The sequence below is a fragment of the Felis catus genome, chromosome C2 (assembly GCF_018350175.1).
Source record: "Felis catus isolate Fca126 chromosome C2, F.catus_Fca126_mat1.0, whole genome shotgun sequence".
Lineage (NCBI taxonomy): Eukaryota > Metazoa > Chordata > Mammalia > Carnivora > Felidae > Felis > Felis catus.
The window spans coordinates 40,902,770-40,924,809 of NC_058376.1; the positions used below are offsets into that span (position 1 = coordinate 40,902,770).

The following is a 22,040-nucleotide window of genomic DNA, read 5'->3' on the forward strand; positions in this document are numbered from 1 at the left end:
TGAAAACATGTTTATTAAATCTGAGAGTGGGTACAAGGTATTTGTTAGGTTACTTTTCTGTATTTTCAATTATAAACCAATTAAAAACTAAAGGATCATATTTAATTATTTCCCCATATATACTAACCATCTCAGTAATAATCTGGTGGTGGTTTTAATTTGGGTGGTTTTGTATGGTTCCATTAATTCTATTTCAGCCTCAGATCATATTTTTCATTTCAGTCAGCTGGCCTATATTCTTCCTTAGATTGTGTTCTTCTAGCACAGAGGTCTTTCTAGTACTATCATGCATGTGAGGATCCATTTACAAAGCTATTTATCAAAGATTTTCAAAATGTCTATACAACTCTGCTCTGCAATATTTCTATTAGTTTTTTCAAGATTAAGTTGAATGCCCCAAATATGATTCATTAAACACAAGCTATGGAAAAATAAGGTCACCATGAAAAAATGTAACTTTATTCTAGACTGGCTAATCTGATTGATGGGGATAAATATGTGCCATTTCTGAGAAAAAGACTAGCTTGTCATTAGAGATGATCTTAATCATTGATACCAAGGGATTCTAATGGGGGTGGCATTGTTCTTTCATCTTTATCCTTGGGAGAGGAGCTTTGACCCCTTAGCTGCTACATTACTATTCTTTGCAGTAAATCATTTGCCCGTCATGGACAGCCATTTACAGAGTAATAATAACAACAGTTAACATTTAAAGAGCTTTTATTATTTGCTGTGCTGTAATCAGCACTTTACATGGATTATCTCATATCATTTTAACAACTTATGAGGAAGAAGCTATTATTATTTATCTTTTATAGATGCAGGGATTGAGACTTCCAGAGGCCAATGAAATCTCAAAAGAAAATAAAAACTCTAGGTCAATGATAGCATAATCCTAAATTAAATTAGAAGCACAAAATATTTCATTCCAAGTTGGTAAACGTCTTAGCAAAGAAAGTCTATCTTTTGATTGGCAAAGAATTCTGGAGAAAAGTTGGAAATGATGCTTGCGGGTGAAAGAAAAAGAAAAGCTATGGATATGTGGTAGGGGCCAAGAAACACAAGGACACTCCCAGCAAAGGGAAGCAAATTCTTTTATTTCCTGATTATATTGGGAGATAAGTCCCATATACTGGGTGTATTTTTCTTGTTTTCTGTATAGCTTGAGGGTTCCTGTGGAAGAAATCAAATCCTAAATAACCAGAAGCAAGACAGAGCAGTATCAGAAGGAAAATGGTAGACCAGGGATAGGTTTAGTACGTTGATGGCATCTGTAAGGGACAGTCTTGATGAAAATGCACACAGATGACTGTTCAGGAAGGATGGGGGGCTGGTAGTAGATAGAAGCAGCACAGGCAAATGAGAATGCTTAGAAAGGGAGCAAAGTTAACACCAAACAACATGCTTCAAGAGTCTTTTATGCCAAGAAAGGAAAGGAAAAGGATTTTAGATGGAGTGAACATATTTCATCAGCTGAGGTCATTTGGAAATTCTCAATATTCACATAAAGCCTGTATATTTAATACTGTATAATTGTTAGAGCAGAACAGTCTGATAGAAACTTCTCTCTGGGGCACCCAGGTTGCTCAGTCGGTTAAGTGTCCGACTCTTGGTTTTGACTTCGGTCATGATCTCACAGTTGATGGGATCAAGTCCTGTGTCGGGCTCCCTGCTGACAGCACAGAGCCTACACGGGATTCTCTTTCTCCCTCTCTCTCTGCCCTCCTCTGCTTGCTGTCTCTCTCTCAAAATAAATAAATAAACTTAAAAAAAAGAAACTTCTCTCTAGCCCAGGCTAGAACAGGTTTACATGAAAAAATGATTTTTTTCTTTAAAATTTAATATGTTTATACCCATCGCACCATCAACCTTCTCTCTCTTGCCCTCAACTTTCCCTCTTCCTCTCCATTAACTCTTCTTTTCCTCTTTCCCAAAACCTGAACTTACTGTCTATTAATTCTCCCATACAACTTTCTCATTCTACACTATTCTCCCCTTGCTTGAGTAAATACTTTTTTGCTCCTAATTTTACAATTGATTTTTTTAAGCTCTTTATCTGTCTGTCAATTCTTTCTTTCTTCACATTTTACCCGCATGCCTTAATGTACCTTTTTGGATCCTCACTTTGCCCTTCCTACTCTTCTCTCTGTCCGGGGAGACTGATCTACATAGACCATATATCAAGAGGTCCTCTTCCCCTCTGGTAACTTACTGCAAGTAGTCTGCTGCAAGAGATCAGACGGTGGCGAGAGACATCAGTGAGTTCAATCCCCTGCTTCCCTCCCTGCAGGATCACTTCTCCTTAGCTCTGTCCTTTGACCACAGGTCAGAGCTCCTGTCCTGGTAGCCCTCCTTAGAGGACCCTTGCTTTGGCTTCCTGGAGCCACACTTTCTTCCTCAGTTTTGGTCTAGGAATAGGAATAGCTCAGAATTTCTAGCCTGGACTCTGGCCTAGCTTTTATGACTTTTTTGTATCTGGCCCACAGCTTGGTAAATACTTCATTTATTATCCAATTATGCCAATTTGAGTGTGTCATCTGTTTCCTGTTGGGATTCTTATCAAACTAACCATTTTCAGGCACTTTTCCTTTATTTGACACCTTCCTGACTTAGTTGGTCCTAGATACCTATTTATCTATTTATCTTGTAATTACTACCCTATTTTAATCTTTATTCTCTCAGGGATCTTGTAGAGTAAAAATATTTCAGGAATGAAGCAGTCTGGTGTCATCTTGGCCATCTGCTAGTCATGCGGTCATAAGCAAATCACCTATTTCCTCTGAACCTTACTTTTTCATTATTTTTTCTTTTTCTTCTAGAAAATGAGGAGAGCTATATTAGATGATCTCTAAGATTATCTCCTGAATTGATGATTCTATGATTTCATAAAATGAGCAATAAATAGTGTTCAATCTCATTGATTGCTCAACTGTAGCCTTTGCCTTATTGTGACTTTATTTGAAGACTGTTTCTTTTTGAAAAAATCATCACTTTTTATATCATATGTAAAAACTTAAATAGAAGAAAATAAGCCTAAGTAAGGTATTAAAATACCAATATAAAAGTACAAAATAAATGGCTATCACAATTGCATAGCTTTGAATTTGAAATTGAAACAGTAAAATTCTATCCAAAGCTAGAACTGGAAGAAGAAAGTTAAGTGCAGGTAGTTACTTGTTTAATGAACAGTGATTACATGCGCTTTGAACCTTTAGATTGAATGAATACAATCTACTTATATTTTCAGGCCTGGGATATGGGAAGAACAGATTCTTTAAATATTACCTACAGAAGGTTTATCTGGCAGTTGAACTTTTCCATTTTATTTGCCTCTTATCTCTTTAGATGTGAAGAGACAGTGTTTTGAAATATGTGACATTCTAAAAGGGGGAAAGAGACACTCTACATTGAATGGTCAGATCTCAAGGAATATTTTGTACATATATTAGCTGAAAGATATAAGTTTGAACAATCTTAAAATGGAACTTTTGGCCACTGTTTCACTGGACTTGATATTAAAATACCAAATGATAATGATAATACTAATATTTTCAAATAACATTGTGCATCTTTTTCTAGCTAGAAGGTATTTTCTTCCAAAGAAGTCAAGGAAACACACCTGTGTTATTAAAGTTTTTATTTTTGATAGCCCCAGAAAAGAAAAGAAAAAACTGTACATAGTATTCAATATTTAAATTCCTACTTGAGACAGACCCATGCCGCCTTGCAATTGGCCACAGAAGTCAGTTTCTGTCACGGAATTTGCCCTGTGGAGATCACCGTGCAGCTCCACTCTCATGTGGCTGACAGAGAGGCGAGGGGGAGCATTACATTGCTTTGCTTTGGCTCTGGCTCAGGAAAATTGCTCAGGCAATTGCTCTTTGTAGCATGTAATGCTGTTAGTTCCTACTCCACTGCTAATAGCCTCCCACCCCCAAGTAGACCACAAAGAGGATGGAAGAAGGAAAAACTACTACATCTACTAACCATATTGATCCACGTATCAGTAGAGGGGGGTAGTTTTTCAGTCCTGCCTCTTCAAAGTGTGTGCGTTCAAGGATGCCAGTGTGGACCCATTTACTCAATATCGAGCCAGGTATTACCCAGCATTGTGCCAACACTCTTCTTCTAATTCAAATAGATTGTAAATTTCAGGAAGAAATAAAGTGGACATTTCAGCAAAGGTAGGAAAAGGAAGGGAGGTTCTGAATGCACATTTATGCATTTCATGTAATGTTAATTATGCTAAACATGGGAATATATATATTTTATGTTTTTAAGGATTCAAGCTAGCAAAATGAGGAGCTGACATTAAAATTTGATTAGCTTCTTGGTGGCATGTGTAGTATTCACAGTAATCTCTTCTTGTTTTTGGTGACATGGTTACTGCATCTGATTGAGGACAGCATATCATGTCCACCCACAGTGTAGGTGGTGACACAGGTGGCCATGCAGGCTGAGAACATATACTTTTTTCTTTTTAATGGTTAAGAGGATTTTTTTTTCCCCACAAGCAAAGCTTATTTACTGTAAAGGCGATATACTTTGGAAGAGATTCAGGGAAATACCGTGGAATGGAATTACTTTTATATGTAATGGATTAATTTTAAATACACATTAAAACATTACATTCAATAGAACAGAAAGAAAAAGCAATTTATTTACCAGTACTAAATTCACTTCTTAATGGGCATATTACTAACAGATACGAAAGAGAAAAATACGTTGCATCTACCTAGGTCGTTTTTGCATAGGCAACAGGGTTAGAGGGATGTGAGTTTTTCCTTAAAGGAATAAAGACAGGAAATGGAGGTTGCTTATTTTTATTGTTCACTGCATGTCTGACTGCTCATTTAATGGACTTGGGAATGAAATTCAGTTTTCTTGTCTACCAGACCAATTTGTTGTTGTTTTTTTCTCAGACTTGACCTTACAGAAATGGTAATCTCTCCAGATTTTGTGGCAATGGAACAAAGAAGAAGTGTAAAGACTTCTATTAAATCAGCTGATTAATTTCACAGTATAACAACAACAAAAAATTGAATTTGTCTTGATAATCTGAAACCAAGTCAGTGTCTGAACGGACCCTTAAAACTATTACCACAGAGAGAAGCTCCTTATTTACTTTATTTTATATGAAATAAAGCACTCTATTAATGTTCCATACAGGGAGACAGTCTAAATTTTTATGTCCCAAAATGTGTATGTTCAAGGTTGCCCATTGTAAGAGGGGTTATTGTGATCTGGGAGCTGCCTATATACTAAGCCAGACGCCCTGTTCCATGATTAAAATGTGCCAAACTATTCATCTCAAAGATTTGAGCACCTAACAAGTTAACTGGAGGACTCCTTTTTGTTTTATTGTTTTGGTGGATTCATTATCAGAAGCAGTTTTCTTTAGCAAATACATAAATTTATCATAACTTCAGACCCCTGAAAGTGATTCAGAATAAATCAGCCATAGCCATTAATGCCAACTGAGACCATTGGAAAGGGGCCCTGGAATAGTGTAATTAGTTGCCATTACGTGGCTGCAAGCCTGCAATTTTCCTACTGACTCTGACCCACTGCCTTGCTTAAGTAAGTATTTGCACGCAAACTCATGATAATTGATCCCCTTCTGTGTCAAGTGTCTTCATAACTTTAAAAATTAAAGATGCAGAGTGTCTCAAGTGGTTTGGGTAGGCAATTTTATTCCAATTTTATTATCACAATGGGTCCATAATATGCATGGAGTGTCCTTTCTGATTAGCCATGCCTCAGCAGTTATCCACTCTATTTCTGTATTTGCCTGTCTTTCCCTCCCGTTCCTCCTCTTCCAACCCAGGCTTCCCCTCATTTTCTGAGAAAATAGAAGATGCTGCTTGCAGAAATTAACTAGCTATTCAAATTAGTTGCCCAGAATGAGGATTGGCTAAGGCAACAGCATGTTGTTCTCTGCTAAATACGTTGTCTCTATTATATGCGAAAATGATTTCTTTCTGTCATTTCAGGGATTGGGGCAAAAAAATGTCTAGGTAGCCAGGTACAAATGAAAACTTTGCTCTAAACATTAAAATGCACTTTCTAAGTGCTCTCAACACCAAATTACAGAAAAGTGAATGTTTTGTGTCGGTCTCAGGCTATCAATAGTGATGCTATTGGCTAGCAATGCCTGGAGCACTCATTTGGCCCGTACAGTTTGTGGTGAGCCCCACAGATGTTTCTCTGACCGGCGCCAGTGCTGTGGCTGGACTGGCTCTTGTGATTCTCCTAACTGCGAGACGCAGCTCAGCAGCCATCGGCGGAGAACTTTGATGAAACGAGGCTTATTACTCAAAAACCCTGCAGGGTACACCATGTGTTCATGGCCACACAGCAAGGCCTCAGGTAGAGACAGGGTGCTCATTCAAGGATCTAGAAGTCTGCCTTTATTGGGATCAAAGGCGGGATTCCTAGGGTTTTTTGGGGTTTGCTGTTGGTGAATTTAAAACATAAGAGCAAGAATTAAAGCATGGGAAGGGAAAAGCAGGGTCACTCTGGCAGTCCGTTATCTAGGTCACCCAAAGCTTTCTAAAAGGGGAACCTCCTAAGTGGGGCTGCCTGCCTCTTTTTCTCACTGCTTAGTAGCTGACAATATGTTTATTTGAGATGCATGGCTTTGAAGTCAATGCCTTGGCATCAACAGTTTAATGTCCTTACATTACAATCAAAACTAATTGTTAGGCACTTACACTACAGTGAGGCAAATAGAAAAAACGACAACCAACCCCCCCCCCCAAAAAAAAACTAGCTTATTTAGCAGAATGTGAGTGATAAAAATTATTCCTAGGACAAATTGTAGCACACATGTGCAAAGCTACATAGAAGTTGAATATAATTTAAGGAGCAAGTTACTTAGTTACAAGATCATTTTGTTTTGTTTCCTTTAGGTTCTTTTTTCATATTTGTATTTTTGTTCTATTTTCTAGAAAAGCCAGTGGTCTTGTCTCCAATTGTATAATGGGATGTATGTTATTCATTTTATTGGTCACTTATAACATGAAACAATAAAAATTTAAATCTTCCTTTACTACAGGAACAGTTATACAAGCATTGATAATATCCAACTTCCGTAACAAATGCATCAGGGTGATGTATTTTTAGCTGTCCTAGGGCCATTATCTGAGCCTGAATTAGGACCATTGTGTGTCACAAGAAGCCTTTTACCCAACAGTAGTCAAGAAATCCTATCTAGCCTAGGTCAATAAATCAAACTCCAAAGTCTTTAAGAGAAAGAATCCAAATTTTGTCACAAAATGACTAAAAACATATGGGTGTTCGTTTTATTTCATGGGAAAATGTGGTTCACTGATCTAAAAAAAATAAGCTCTGTAAATGGAAATCATGAAAACTGCATTTGAGCAGTAACTTTAATCAAATTGCAATGTTTAGAATATCCTGAAGATGACCCACCCCTGCATATTTCTAAAATTGGGAGGGTTTTCTTTTATATAGCAAATTATTCCTATAAATGAAAAGGGTCTGTTCCTTTGTAGCACATGTAGAAATCAATGGAGGTGTGTGAAAATCAGACCCATACTTGAGATCACCAGGAGTCTGACATTTATAAAGATCTCTAGTTACAGAAGCCCAGGCCTTCCCTTTGATTTGTTGCAGTATGAACCATTGGTCCATTCATGAAACTCTCCTGCCACTGAAGCCCTTTAAAGAACTTGTCTTTTGTGGCTATCTGATTGACAATAAATCCTCAGAAAGAAAAAAAAAAACCTGTTCAATAAATCTTCAGAAAGACTGTTCATGAGATTATAGATATCGTTTACTACCTCTAAACTTGTCTTTTCAGGTTCAATATAAATTGTTTCCTATAAGTTTACTCATTTTATTGTTATGTCTAGTCTCCCATCTCATTATTGAAACATGTGAAACCTAAGTATGAATTTAATTATTGGCAAATGCTGCCGTTGATTATTTCCTGGCTTTATGGACAAGAAGTCAACTTCACAATGAGTTGTTAGCACAGTGGTGGCTTGTTGTATGAACTGTGGCGATAAACGCTTGACTTTGGTGCCTAAGATTACTCATCTATAAAATACTTTTGTTGTGTTTAGAGAGATGGAGCAAAACAAATAGCAATGGAATAAAATGTTCATGTTGTCTTCAAAAATGAAGCTATTTCCCATTTTCACTGCTGATGGAGCAAGACATATTTAATGTTACAAAATTACAAATGTTTGTGGTAGAGGGGAGGGAAAAAACAAAACAAAACAACAAACAAAAAAACCCAGAAGTGTTTGTGGTATAGTATTGAAAACAGGTTTTTGTTACCTTAAATTATCTATGGCAAGTTTCCTTATGTGATGCAATTGAATATATTTATATTTTATATTTAAAATTATCACTCATTTTTAAATGAATGAGAAGGATGAAAATTTTCTCTTTATTCAAACCAATGAGGAAAACATCAGAGAATGAAGTCAGATTAAAAATGTGTTTTAGGGGCACCTGGGTGGCTCAGTCGGTTAAGCGTCCGACTTCAGCTCAGGTCATGATCTCCTGGTCCGTGGGTTCGACCCCCGCGTCGGGCTCTGTGCTGACAGCTCAGAGCCTGGAGCCTGTTTCAGATTCTGTGTCTCCCTCTTTCTCTGACCCTCCCCTGTTCATACTCTCTCTCTGTCTCAAAAATAAATAAATGTTAAAAAAAAATTTAAAAAAATGTGTTTTAATTAACGTTAATTAAATGTGTTTTAATTTTCAATGTTAACTTTTTGTGTGTGGGGGGTGCTCAGAACAAATCTCAAAACAGTCCTAGTTCTGAAGCAAAAGTAAGCCATCGTGCTTTCTCTAATTCCAGATATTTCAAGTGACATGAAATGTACTGTACATTTTACTCTATCTATCTATCTATCATCTATTAATCATGTATCAACATCACTTATACTTTGTCTCTCCTAAATGATCAAAGTCTTATCAGCCTCAACTATGAGTTTTCTTAAGCTAAGTATATTGTAAGCACTATATATTAAAGATATTCATTAAACTGAATCTCTACTCAGACACTAAGTCGATATGGATTCTCTAGACGTCCTTGTTTGATACTATAGCAACTAACCCCATGTAACTATTTTTTTTATTTAAAGATTTTTTTAATGTTTATTTATTTTTGAGAGAGACAGAGACAGAATGCAGGTGGGTTAGGGGCAGAGAGAGAGGGAGACACAGGATCCCAAGCAGGCTCCAGGCTCCAAGCTGTCAGCACAGAGCCCGATGTGGGCCTTGAACTCACGAGTGGTGAGATCATGACCTGAGCTGAAGTCGGACGCTCAACCAACTGAGCCACCCAGGTGCCCCACCCCATGTAACTATTAAGAACTTGGAATGTGTATTGTGTGAATAAAGAACTGAATTTTTAATTTAATTTAATTTTAATTTAATTTTAATTTCAAAACTGATACTTGATGCACTTATTGAAATATTTTTTGTTTTTTTGGAAAACTTAGGTATATGAATCTCCTTTTTTTATTGTAGGTTTATTAAATCTAAATACATGCTCAGTGGGGAGCCAGGGTGGCTCAGTCGGTTAAGTGTCCAACTTTGGCTCAGGTCATAATTTCACAGTTCGTGGATTTGAATCCCTCATCCAGCTCGGAGCCTGGAGCCTGCTTCGGATTTTGTGATTCCTTCTCCCTCTGCCCCTCTGTGTCTCGAGCTCTATCTGTTTAAAAAAAATTAAACATTAAAAAAAATTAACTACATGCTAAGTATTGCAGATGAATCTATAGAGTCTGTAATGAGATGTTTTGTGAGTATATAATACATTCCAGATTTCAAAGACTTGGTATTGTTAAAAGAAAATTTCAGATCCAGTTGACTTTTATTTAGTGATGCATGAATTGGGAAGTAGGCAGTCTAGAAAACAGAGAGGAGCTTCAGAGAGTTGTACAAACTGAGAGGGTTTTATAGAGCAAAGTGAGCAGAAACAAGGAAGTTACACTGGGCATGTGCTTATATAGAGCAAAGGGAATTTTGAAGCTGGTCAGGTGATTTGTGCTGAGCGAGCCAGTGCTGATCGGTAGACGTAGGCCATCCTTTCATGAGAGAGCTGATCACAGACATTTAGTTTTAGTTTGCTGATGTGCAGCTTGGCATGAGTACCTCCGTCTTAGACCTAGTCTGGACACTTCAACAGTGTGAAAAAAGAATGAAATATTTTGTTAAATATTAATTTCATATTGGTTAATTGTTGAAATGACAATATTTTAGAAAGATTGGGTTAAATAAAATTTTAAACTCATTTTCACATGTTTCTGTTAAGCTTTTTAATGTGGTAATTATAAAATTTGAACTTACATGTATGGCTTGCACAGATTTCTATTTGACAACACTGTTAGAATACCCTGAGAGAAAGGGTAGCATAATGTGTTCTGAATATAAAAAATAAACTTGAAGTAAAAAGTTTGGTATGAAAAAAAATTAGTCATAAACAATTAGGTAAATACTTATTTTATTTTTGGATAAGTAATGGTTTTGTCAGAATTAAGAAAAATGAAGAAATCATAAATAATGTATTGATCATTTTGACTATATAGAATAAATAGTCTGTGGATTTCTGTGTGTGTCTATTTTAAGAATCCATTGTGAATGAAATTAAAGAGTAAAAGCTCACTAGAGGAGTCAGTTTTTACCTTCTTTTTTTTTAATGTTTATTTATTTTTGAGACAGAGAGAGACAGAGCATGAACAGGGGAAGAACAGAGAGAGAGAGAGAGAGAAAGGGAGACACAGAATCCGAAGCAGGCTCCAGGCTCTGAGCTGTCAGCACAGAGCCCGACGCGGGGCTCGAACTCAGGGACCGTGAGATCGTGACCTGAGCCGAAGTCGGATGCTTAACTGACTGAGCCACCCAGGCGCCCCAGTTTTTACCTTCCTTAGCGGGAAAAGCTTCCTGCTCATTACCTAGAATTGGATGGCATTTGGATTATCCTTCTGGACCATTATTTTTCTCCTAGAGGAATGACTCACCTTATGTTTATGACTGGAGGAAGAATATTTGAATATTGGAGGAAGAATGTTTGCTCATCTTATGACATGGTCTTTATCTTTCTCTACTTGGAGGAGCATATTGTCTTTATTTCTGTTTTGTGGCAAGCTTTATTTAAGTATGCTTAGTACAGTTTCATCATGCAAATCTGCTTTTTCAATTGTAAATTTATGAAATTTATATGGCTGAGATAAGGGATGGGAATACATGGTTTGTCATTTGTCAGCCACCCATGGTAAGATGGATGAAGTAAACTGGTAATTTTCAATGGGTAGAAGTAGATATCCCTATTTTGACTTTTCGTTCAAGCTATACTTTTTTTTTTTTTTTGGATGGATCCGTTATTTAATTAGGTTCTTTGTAAGAAATTTAGAACACCAATTTGTGAGGGTAAACTCCATTTGTGAGAGCAAACACAGAGCGGAGGTAGCCCTGAAGCTGAGGAACGGCTTTGATTTTTGGCAGAATTTGCGAGTCCACAGCTTTCTCATCAACCTTGAGCTGCTCTGTAATCTCATATTTCTCTTTCTCCGTATTGAAGATCTCACCTTCCTGGTGTCTGGGTTTACGCAGCTTCTTCTTCTTAAAGTATCAATGAGGTGTTTGGGGATTTTCGCACCGCTGATAGCAATTTTGGTGGAGGTGGCAATGACAAATTTCTGGTGTGTTCTACACAGAGGAACTCGATTAAGGGACAGAGGTCCAATGACAAGTAGCAAGCCACTGCTCAGTTGCTTCAGGAAAACCACTCTCTTGTCTCTGTGGCTCCCAGTGAGGATGACCAAAATGGTCCCAGGAGTGATGCTAGCTCACAGCTTCCTCACATGTTGACTGAAAGGTTTTTTTGCCCTGGCTCAAACAGCTCCTGAGGCATTTTGCAAAGTTTAACCACTCGAGTACCACCATTCTTGTCGCCACCAACTGGTTTTGTGACAGTAGCAAGAACCTTCTCCTTCTTTCTCTTTTCAATCCTGGATTTGGCTGCTGAATACTTCCTCTTGTGCATGGCCTTTCTCGAATACATAGCCGATCGGGAATATCTGCCAATTCCTCTGACTAGGACAGGGTTTCGGCTGCAGTGGGGCTTCCCCTTCTTTGGTGTTTTAGTCTTGAGGTTACCCTTCTTAACCTTGCCACCAGCATCAGCCTTCTTGGCTTCAGGTTTCTTCTCCTTAGCATCTGGCTTCTCAGCTTTTTTGCCTGCCATTTGATTCCCTCTCAGTTTGGATGGTGAAGGATTAGGGATCCTGATATCTAGTCTTGCAGAGAGGCCCCGCCATACTTCCAAGCTATACTTTTTAAAAAATAAAATTTAAATTTTTAAAATTTATTTCTTATTGTAATATAATTAACATATGATTGTATAAGTTTAAGATGTAGCATATTGATTTGATAAACTTCTATATTACAATATGAATACCGTTGTAGTGTTAGCTAACACCTCCAACATGTTGAATAGTTACCACTTCCTTTTTGTGCTGAGAACCTTCAAGATCTAGTCTCTTAAAAACTTTCAGGTATATATTTCTTAATCTAGTTCTCCTGGGGAATCCTTTGAGTAATAAAGCTGCTAGTCCATCAATCCCAATTTGCCTGTGTGACTTTAATTTACTTTGATTTAGCAAGCAGTAACTAATGATATAATGCACTGGAAAATAAACTCCTATACATGCTCTTGTCAGATATGTTTGACCTAAACTTAATGATGAGAAAACAGCTACGTCTAGAAAGTGGGATGTTCTATAAGTTGCCTGACCTGGACTATTCAAGTAGTTAATATCACAAATGACCAAGGAAGGAGCATTTGGCTCTACTGGATTGAGGGAACTAAAGAGACATAATAGTCGAATGCTATGAACCACTGGGTTTTGAAAAGATATCTAAGGTAATGGAGGCTATTTACTTGTATATGGATATTGGATAACACTATTGTTGACTTTTTTGGTGTGGCAATCATGTTGTGGTTTCACAGGAAATAGTATTTCACTCTTTGGAAGATGCATGGTGAGGTATTTAGTGCTGAAACTTAAGTGATATCTGCAACCTGTTTTGGAAGGTTTGCAAGTGTAAGTGTGTGTGTGTGTGTGTGTGTGTGTGTGTGTGTGTGTGTGTTCGTGTGTGTAGATAGATCAAAATAAAACAGGTCTAGCAGAATGTTAACAGGTGGTACTGTGTTTTCAAACTTTTTAAACACACTTTCAGTGGATATAACATTTTTCAAAATAAAAATTGATACATAAGCTATTTTTATGTGGATGTGGCAGAGAGGGTAATAAATGTGATTTATTGATAATCCTAACCCCCTTCCCCACACAGGAGTGACAAATATTTGCAAATATATGACAAATGGTTAATAGAACTAATTTGTAAGAAAATTTTATGATCAATATGAAAAGATAGCCTCTTTAATAGAAAAATGGTTATCATAAATAGGTTATCAACAGAGGAATAAAGACAAATGGCCAGCACCTTATGAAATATTTATCACTAATAATCAAAGTCAGGAACTTAAATATAATACCAAAGTAGAAATTTTTTCTCTCATTTAATAAAATATTTTAAGATTAGAAGTAATGAGATAGTCCAAGGCAACAGGTACTCTCAACTGCTGAAAAGTAAAATATATTGGGACACCTGGGTGGCTCAGTTGCTTAAGCATCCGACTCTTGGTTTTAGCTCAGGTCATGATTTCATAGTTTCGTGGGTTCAAGCCCCATGTCAGACTCAGCTCTGACAGCATGGAGCGTGTTTGGGATTCTCTCTTTCCTCCTCTCTCTGCCCATACCCCACTCATATTGTCTCTGTCCCTCTCAAAATAAACTTAAAAAAAAAAAGGTACAATATATTGAGAAAACTATTTGTAAATTTGAGTAACATAGCCTAAGAAAATCAGAAATATCCAAAAAATATCTACAAAGATTTTTAAAAGCAGGATTTTTTAAATGTTTGTTTATTTTTGAGATGGAGAGACAGATTGTGAGCAGGGGAGGGGCAGAGAGAGAGGTAGACACAAAATCTGAAGCAGGCTCCAGACTCTGAGCTGTCAGCACAGAGCCCGACATGTGGCCTGAACTCACAAACCGTGAGATCATAACGTGAGCCAAAGTCAGACACTTAACCAATTGAGCTACCCAGATGCCCCTAAAAGCAGGATTTTTTAAAGGCAGAGTATTAAAGATTCTTTGTTTTATTTCCTCATTTTTATGATAGAAAATATTTAAAATGCCTACCTCTTGGTGAAGTTATAACTGTAAAATTAAGAGGATTACACAAGATGATAAATGCATAGTAAATGGTACTTAGTACAGTATTCAAATAGAAATAACTAATACATACCCAATTAGGGGATTATGAAAATAAATTATGTAATTTCTATACAACTGGAAACAATGAATTTATTAAGATTGTGTTCAAAGATTTTTAGTTGAGTTTTCAAAAGAAAAAGCATGTGTACCCTCCAAAAAAGTATTTAGTATGATCTTAATTTTATTAAAAAGTATATAAATCCTTGAATTTATACCCATGTAAAAGCATAAAAGGCAGTATATATAACAAAATATTACTAACAGTAGTTATTTAATGCTGTTATTCATAGCATTATGAACAGTGGTGTTTTTTTTCTAAAATTTTCACAATCATTTCAGTTACTGATGTAGAAAAACCCAGCAACAGCATTACAACATTCATCTCTGAAAATGGAATACGATTTCTATTTCCTAGTCTAGATTCAAAAGATAAAACTAATAAGAAAGATTAGCTCAAGATACCAACAAAGTAGGAGTTTAGCATCACGGGAGGTGTCTTCCTATTCTTTTGAGGTATTCTACAGAGTAAACAATTAGGATGGTGTTATATTTTCTTAGAAAAATAGTGGTGTGGTGGAATCAGATGGACTTGGGTAAAAACTGATTCTGATGTCCATCATTCACGGTATAGTTTGGGAAAATTTTAACGCCTCTGAATTTCCATTTTTCCATTTGTAAACTGAGAGCAATATTCCCTAAATAAGAGTAGTATGGTCTTTAAAGGAAATAATTAAAGTGGGGAAGGAATGGAAAGGGTAGCAAGAAACCAACATGTATCCAATGTCAACTATTCCAGACTTTAAGCTATTCTCTTGACATGCGTAATCTCACTTAATCTTCACAAACCAGTGAGGTGCTCTGGACATAGTTCCTTGCAAAATTCATCTGACTTCAAGAGACACACTAATGTATACAGCTTGCTTTACAAGCCCTAACTCCAGATCCTGCATGAATAATGTTTCTTTTATCTTATAGCCTGAAGTGAACCGCCTTGGCAGGTGTGATGACCTGGGAGTGTAACATTTTCCCGTTAGACCTTAAGTTTCATTGAGATGCCTTAATGTGAATCTATGCCAAAAATCAGAAATACAGAAGCCAAGTTTAGCCTTGTTGCTCTTCAGAGGCTTGGATGAAATAGGGTAACAGAGGCTTGAGCCAGCCACAGAGAATTGGAACTCAGGCATTCAAGAAAATGCCACTTGCATTTGCACTTTGTTTACAGGTTTTGCATCTTTCTAGTGAATCAGATTGTTCCCTATAGATCACAGGCTTAAGTTCAGTGCATAGCTGAGATAAGAAAACCCAATAGCATTCTGAAACCTCAGATAAACAGATCAAGATAGCTTTACAATTAAGACAGAGAGAGATCAGTACTACACTGTTATAGCTTCGAGGGTGGATGGAAATTATTATCCTTCTTTGCTCCTGAGACTCTTACTATTCCATATCACTGAATCATAGACATTTATCACCCTTAACACATTTACTTCTCATAGGCAGCTTCTGGGTATAGAAGAAACGATGGTCAGCTTAAGACAACATAACTGTAAATCCTAACGCATTAATTTATTTATTTTCAAGAGAAGTTCTTGGCAATTCAAATTGCTTGATTAAAAAGCTGTTATATTATCATTCAAAATAAAAGCAGATTTTTTTTTGTTGGCTTAATTACCAAATTAGGTGAGATTTCTCCTTTTTAATTGCCCATGCTAATAGTCTAGCGTATGGGCTCATATGAAACAGTATGGCATGAAAATAATGTAGAGCACCACGAGTGTCTTTTTGAATTCTCCCTAGTTTACTACATTATTAAATATTACATAAATTATTCAATGTCTTTTATATCAAACAAATATTTTTTTTCTTGCAAACTGGATCAAAACTGAGTGGTATTATTTAAGATTACTAGACACAGATTATACAATACCTTTTTTGTTTGTTTTTTAAACTAACAAAGACCTGCCCTTAATTTACATACTTCACTGATTGAAGCACAGGGAAAATGGGATGACAGAAAAATAGGGATGCAATTTAGTTTATTTACACAATAAATAGCTGCATTTGTTGGTATTTAATGTTTGTTTTTATACTGCCTCTGTGCTCTGAGATAAAGATTTGAGCATGTACTTTATTCTTGGTTATCTGGCCCCAACAGAAGGTTGCCTGGGAGCTGGAAGGGTAGGCATTTAAAAACCCAAATATTTAATTACCTCTCCTGGCCTGTTCAGAATACAATCTGTTATGCAGAGAAATAAGAGTGCTTTTGCTTGGGCTGGTGCTTGGTTGTGTCTGAGAATGAATGTTTGACATTCCCTCCATGGGATAGAGAAAAAATCGAGAACTTATCAGCTTTGTATTGCCTCCCATTTGTAGCCATTGTAGCCCTATTATTTTAAAAAATGGGCAATTCCTGGGGTCCCTGGGTGGTTCAGTCAATTAAGTGTCTGACTCTTGATTTTGGCTCAGGTCATGATCTCATGGTTGGTGAGATCAAGTCCCACATCAGGCTCTGTGCTGACACTGCAAAGCTTGCTTAGGATTCTCTCTCCCTCTCCCTCTCTGCCTACCCCCCTCCCCCCTTCATGATCTCTCTCTCAAAAATAAATAAAACTTTTTTTAATGGAGAAATTCCCACATTGGACATACCAAGAACCAACTACAATAGGCAAGGGGGCACATTTTTCAGTTAGATCTGATTGTTCATTCCATTTTATATTGATCTCAAGTTTGCTTCCATGTAACTGCTACACGTTGGTCCTGGTTCTTCCTGAAGCAACATACAAGAGCCCTTGTTATTTTCTATACTCTAGCTCTTGTCTACTAGACATTTTCTATGATCCACAAAGGTCCATGTTAGACCCTGTGACATTTTGACTTGTACTGAATAAAACAATCATGTATTTACACATTTGCATTACAATAGAAGATAGGAAATTCTTTCTTAAAGGTTAAGGACTAGCTCTATTTGAGATCTGAAAGAAAATACGTGCAAAGTTTTCAAATTTACAATATTTTATCACAGCATCTTTGTGGTAACATAAAGAATTTGAGAATCAGTAAAAATATGATTATATATTTTTAAAATGTGAGAAATTGAGACTATAGTAAGTTTTGTAGATGCATTTGTGAGGAAATCTCTTGACCAAACTGAATAATAAAGCATATATTTTTTAGAGCATTAGAATTCTTATGAAATCAGAATTCATCGGTGATTCCTTTGGAATGTGTGAGAGGGTGCATGTCACTGGGATGATGAGAGGTGCTTTGATGAAAGCCAGTGGAATATTCCTAAGAATTTCATTTTAAAAGAAAGGAAAAAGACCATGGTGCAGTTAACATATTGCATGCCTGTCGGTGTCTTATTCTAAACCACTCTCCACACAAGAGTAATTTTAATAATTAGGATTGTCATTATGCTACCGCTGACAACTTCCAAATGTCTACAGGGAGCTAAAGGTCTGTGAGCATGTGTGTGTGTGTGTGTGTGTGTGTGTGTGTGTGTGTGTGCATGTACCCGTTTGTGTATCTTTATCCTGTAGTTTTTAGCAGCATTTAGTATGGCATAAAATCATATTTCACTAGTTACACCCAGCTATAGTCAACGAGGGGAAAGTGAGGGGAAAGGAAAGGAGAATTCTAAGATTAGTGTTATTTGAAATTAGGCATTTGGTTCATTATTATGGTTTCTTTGTGCTTTAAAATTTCGTCTCTTGAATATGAAGAAGACTTAATGGCAAAGAGAACTTTTATAAATCTCTTTAATAAAACAAACACCAACAAGAAGTTTTTTGCTTTAAGGGCTAAGTCTTTGATGTTCCTTTTAGAGCAGTTGAAAGGATCTTCTGAGGTCCAGAAGGCTATATAGGCAGTATGCAGAATGAAGGCAAAGGAGAAAAATCATGCATTATCTCTTACACTCACACCTCACCAGAATCACTTGGGAAGATATTGAAAAATACTGATCATGCCCAGGACCCTCTCAGAAAATTTCTATTTTAGTCTGAGATGGGGCTTGGGCATTGGTATTTTTTAATATCTCCCTAGGTGATGCTAATGTGTAGCTAGGGAATGGAACAACTAGTCTATTTTAGAACATCATAAACATAAAAATTTTTACCTGGAAAGTTCACACTTGAATTAGGCACTTTCATGAAGATACATCTCACTGTCTCTAACTAGTTGTGATGCTTTATTTATATCCAATAAATATGGTTGTTGGTTAATAAATGACTAACTTAATACTGTACCCATTTATCTTATGTCTGGCTATCACTTATGAGTAAGACTGAATGGCTAATCTGCCTTTCCTATGCTACAACTCTGCCATTCCTGCATCGAAGGTGGGCATTTTTAATTGTCCTCACTCGCCCTTTAGCCTACATAAAGCATCATAATCTTTCTCCATGTTGCATTTAAGGCAGCCATGACTGATGAGTCAAAGTTATTATGTAGTATTAAATCTATATACCACTTCTACACTAAAGTTAGAGCACCAGGCATTTCTTTGGAAAGATATTTGAAATGAGATTTATAAAAGTTAAGTGTTCACTGATTGCAGTATGTATAATAATAAGCTATATTTTTGTTATTTAGTATGAACAAATGGAGATAAATAGTCATAAAATTCTACAGCCAAGGGTAGCTCAGTCGACTGAGTGTCAAACTTCCACTCAGGTCATGATTTCACAGATTGTGGGTTCGAGCCCTGCATTGGGCTCTGTGCTGACAGCTCAGAGCCTGGAGCCTGCTTCAGATTCTGTGTCTTCGTCTCCTTCTCTGTCCCTCCCCTGCTTGTGCTCTTTCTCTCAAAAATAAATAAATAAACATTAAAAAAATTCTACAGTAAAAAAATGTTTAATCATGAGTAGATTCTTTCATGAGGGTGACATAAGGGAATTTAGAGGGAGAGTCAAGTGCAAAATTCTGGAGAAACAAGATTGGATATTTAAGTTGCATTTGGTGCCCGACTAAGGGCTATGTATGGAAATGTATATACTTGGGTTATGACATGTTGATGACAGATAGGAAAGGGTGAGTTAACAAGAATACAAAATGACTTGGTAGGGGTCAGTGAAACAAATGTTTGTTTGGTCCAATCTGAAATGGTCTCTTGTTTATTTGTATAGGATCCATCTTATAATAATAGGAATTGGGGAAAGCACTAAAGTCATAAGCAAAACATCTGACACTAAGTTAAAATATTTTAAATAAAAATTGTTATTGGGGCGTCTGGGTGGCTCAGTCGGTTAAGCGTCCGACTTCAGCTCAGGTCTTGATCTCACGGGTTTGTGAGTTCGAGCCCCACGTGGGGCTCTGTGCTGACAGCTCAGAGCCTGGAGCCTGTTTCAGATTCTGTGTCTCCCTCTCTCTCTGCCCCTTCCCCGCTTGTGCTCTGTCTTAAAAATAAATAACCACTAAAAAAATTTTTTTAATTGTTATTAAAACTAAAATTTAAACATTAGGGAATATATTTATTTATTTTTTATTTTTTTTTTATGAAATTTATTGACAAATTGGTTTCCATACAACACCCAGTGCTCATCCCAAAAGGTGCCCTCCTCAATACCCATCCCCCACCCTCTCCTCCCTCCCACCCCCCATCAACCCTCAGTTTGTTCTCAGTTTTTAACAGTCTCTTATGCTTTGGCTCTCTCCCACTCTAACCTCTTTTTTTTTTTTTCCTTCCCCTCCCCCATGGGTTCCTGTTAAGTTTCTCAGGATCCACATAAGAGTGAAACCATATGGTATCTGTCTTTCTCTGTATGACTTATTTCACTTAGCATCACACTCTCCAGTTCCATCCACGTGGCTACAAAAGGCCATATTTCATTTTTTCTCATTTCCACGTAATATTCCATTGTGTATAGAAACCACAATTTCTTTATCCATTCATCAGTTGATGGACATGGGAATATATTTAAAGAGAGTATATGTAGGGGAAATTTGTGCAGGGTGCATCTAGAACTTATTCATCATATCCTTTTTTACTCCTCTTATCTTGGAAGAGAGATGTTTTAGCTCCTTTTTAAATTTCTTTCTGAGGATTGGATCCACCTGGTTTGTATACTTTACTTCTCCGTAACTTATATCCTTAGTAAGTGAGAAAACACCCTTTTTATGATTGTACTCAAAGTCACTGTGTCCATATCCCGGTTTCTTCTTTCAACCTTGAAGATACCATGTATGTAGGGAGCCTCACTGTAAGTTTGTCTAATATTATCAGCCCACAAGGCAGCACGGCCTCCATATATAGCAACAGCTGTCTTGCTACAATTAAAGCTTCTCTTGAATTAATGTGACTTTATTTTATATTTTCAGTACTTTAAAATTATTTTTATTTTACAGAAACACAGCACTTTTCCTCCTGCCGAGAAACAACTCCACCAGCATATATGACCCCCAAAAGCCATCTGGATTTGCCCCTCTCAATGTTGTGAGCTTGCTTATGAGGACAACTTTTAATAGAAACTATCTTAGGGGCGCCTGGGTGGCTTGGTCGGTTAAGCGTCCGACTTTGGCTCAGGTCACGATCTTACTGTCCGTGAGTTTGAGCCCCGCGTCGGGCTCTGTGCTGACAGCTCAGAGCCTGGAGCCTGTTTCAGATTCTGTGTCTCCCTCTCTCTCTGCCCCTCCCCCGTTCATGCTCTGTCTCTCTCTGTCTCAAAAATAAACGTTAAAAAAAATTAAAAAAAAAAAGAAACTATCTTAGAAACAATTTTACTCCAAGGATCTGTATATTTTTCTTAGAAAAAAATTTAATAATTATTTCAACAAAATTTAAAGCATAGATGTAATAGCATAGCAGTAGCAAGAATTCATGAGCTATTTAATTCCTTAATTAGAAAATTGGTCTGTCTTTTGCTGTATCTGACAATATGTGTGTCTCTTAGTATTTCTTAGAGTTTTTTGTTAATATTTCTCTGTATGTTTGAGTACATGTCTTCGTATGTCTGTTTATTTTGTTTCTATATGGCTCTCCCTGGGTGAGCTTGTGAAATATTTATAAGGAACTTTATGTCATCTATGTGTGTCTGCACATTTGACTACCTGGGTAGTCTACAATGGGCAGAGCACTCGTTTTTCTCTTTATCCTCCTGTATGTTCATCTGTTTAACTTTTCCTTTATTTCACTTTCCTCATTTCATTCTTTTCCCCCTCCTTTTTTACTTATTGTGTGTCTTTATTTGTCTAATTGAATAGCTTTAAATTTTTGTTCTTAGACCTAAATGTGAGTGTTTTGGGTGGTTATGTCTATCTACAAACAAACAAACAAACAAGCAAACAAACAAACACAGAGTCAATTCTCTGTTCCTCTCCTACAACACAATGTCAATTTAGTTAGTTGCCTTTTTCTTTTATGGCTTTAATGAGGTGTTTTTTGTTGTTGTTGTTGTTGTTGTTTTGTTTTGTTTTGTTTTTTACTGAGAGAGAAAAATAAAGATTTTTCCACATCCATGACCTAATAGCCATCCTACAAAAACAAAACAAAATAAAACAAATCAAACCAAAACCAAAACATGAATACAGCCCTGGAATGAAACATCTAAAAATAGTATTAGCTTAACAACTATATCAGAAAGAACAAAGTAAGTATCTTTCCAGAAAAAGCAATTGTTACTCTGATGTAGAAAAATTTTAGATTAATTTTTTTTTTACGTATTTAAGACACAACAAATATTTGGTCTACTGTTGCTCCTTTATTTTCTTCTTCTCCCA

At 36.6% G+C, this 22,040-nt stretch overlaps 1 protein-coding gene and 1 pseudogene across 6 annotated transcripts in view; one reads left to right on the forward strand and one right to left on the reverse strand.

Annotated features, from left to right (window-relative positions):
* Positions 1 to 22,040, forward strand: part of LOC111556367 (casein kinase 2 subunit alpha' interacting protein) — a 387,346-nt gene that overhangs the window by 64,746 nt on the left and 300,560 nt on the right. For 2 of the 6 annotated variants that reach the window (XR_006584964.1, XR_006584961.1), the window contains one exon: positions 20,670 to 20,875. The exons of the other annotated variants lie outside the window; for them this stretch is intronic. The gene's annotated coding sequence lies outside the window, so the exon portion shown is untranslated. Of the gene's footprint in view, positions 1 to 20,669; positions 20,876 to 22,040 lie in introns of those variants that run through there. 6 annotated transcript variants of the gene reach the window in all.
* LOC101080397 lies at positions 11,360 to 12,241 on the reverse strand (annotated as a pseudogene).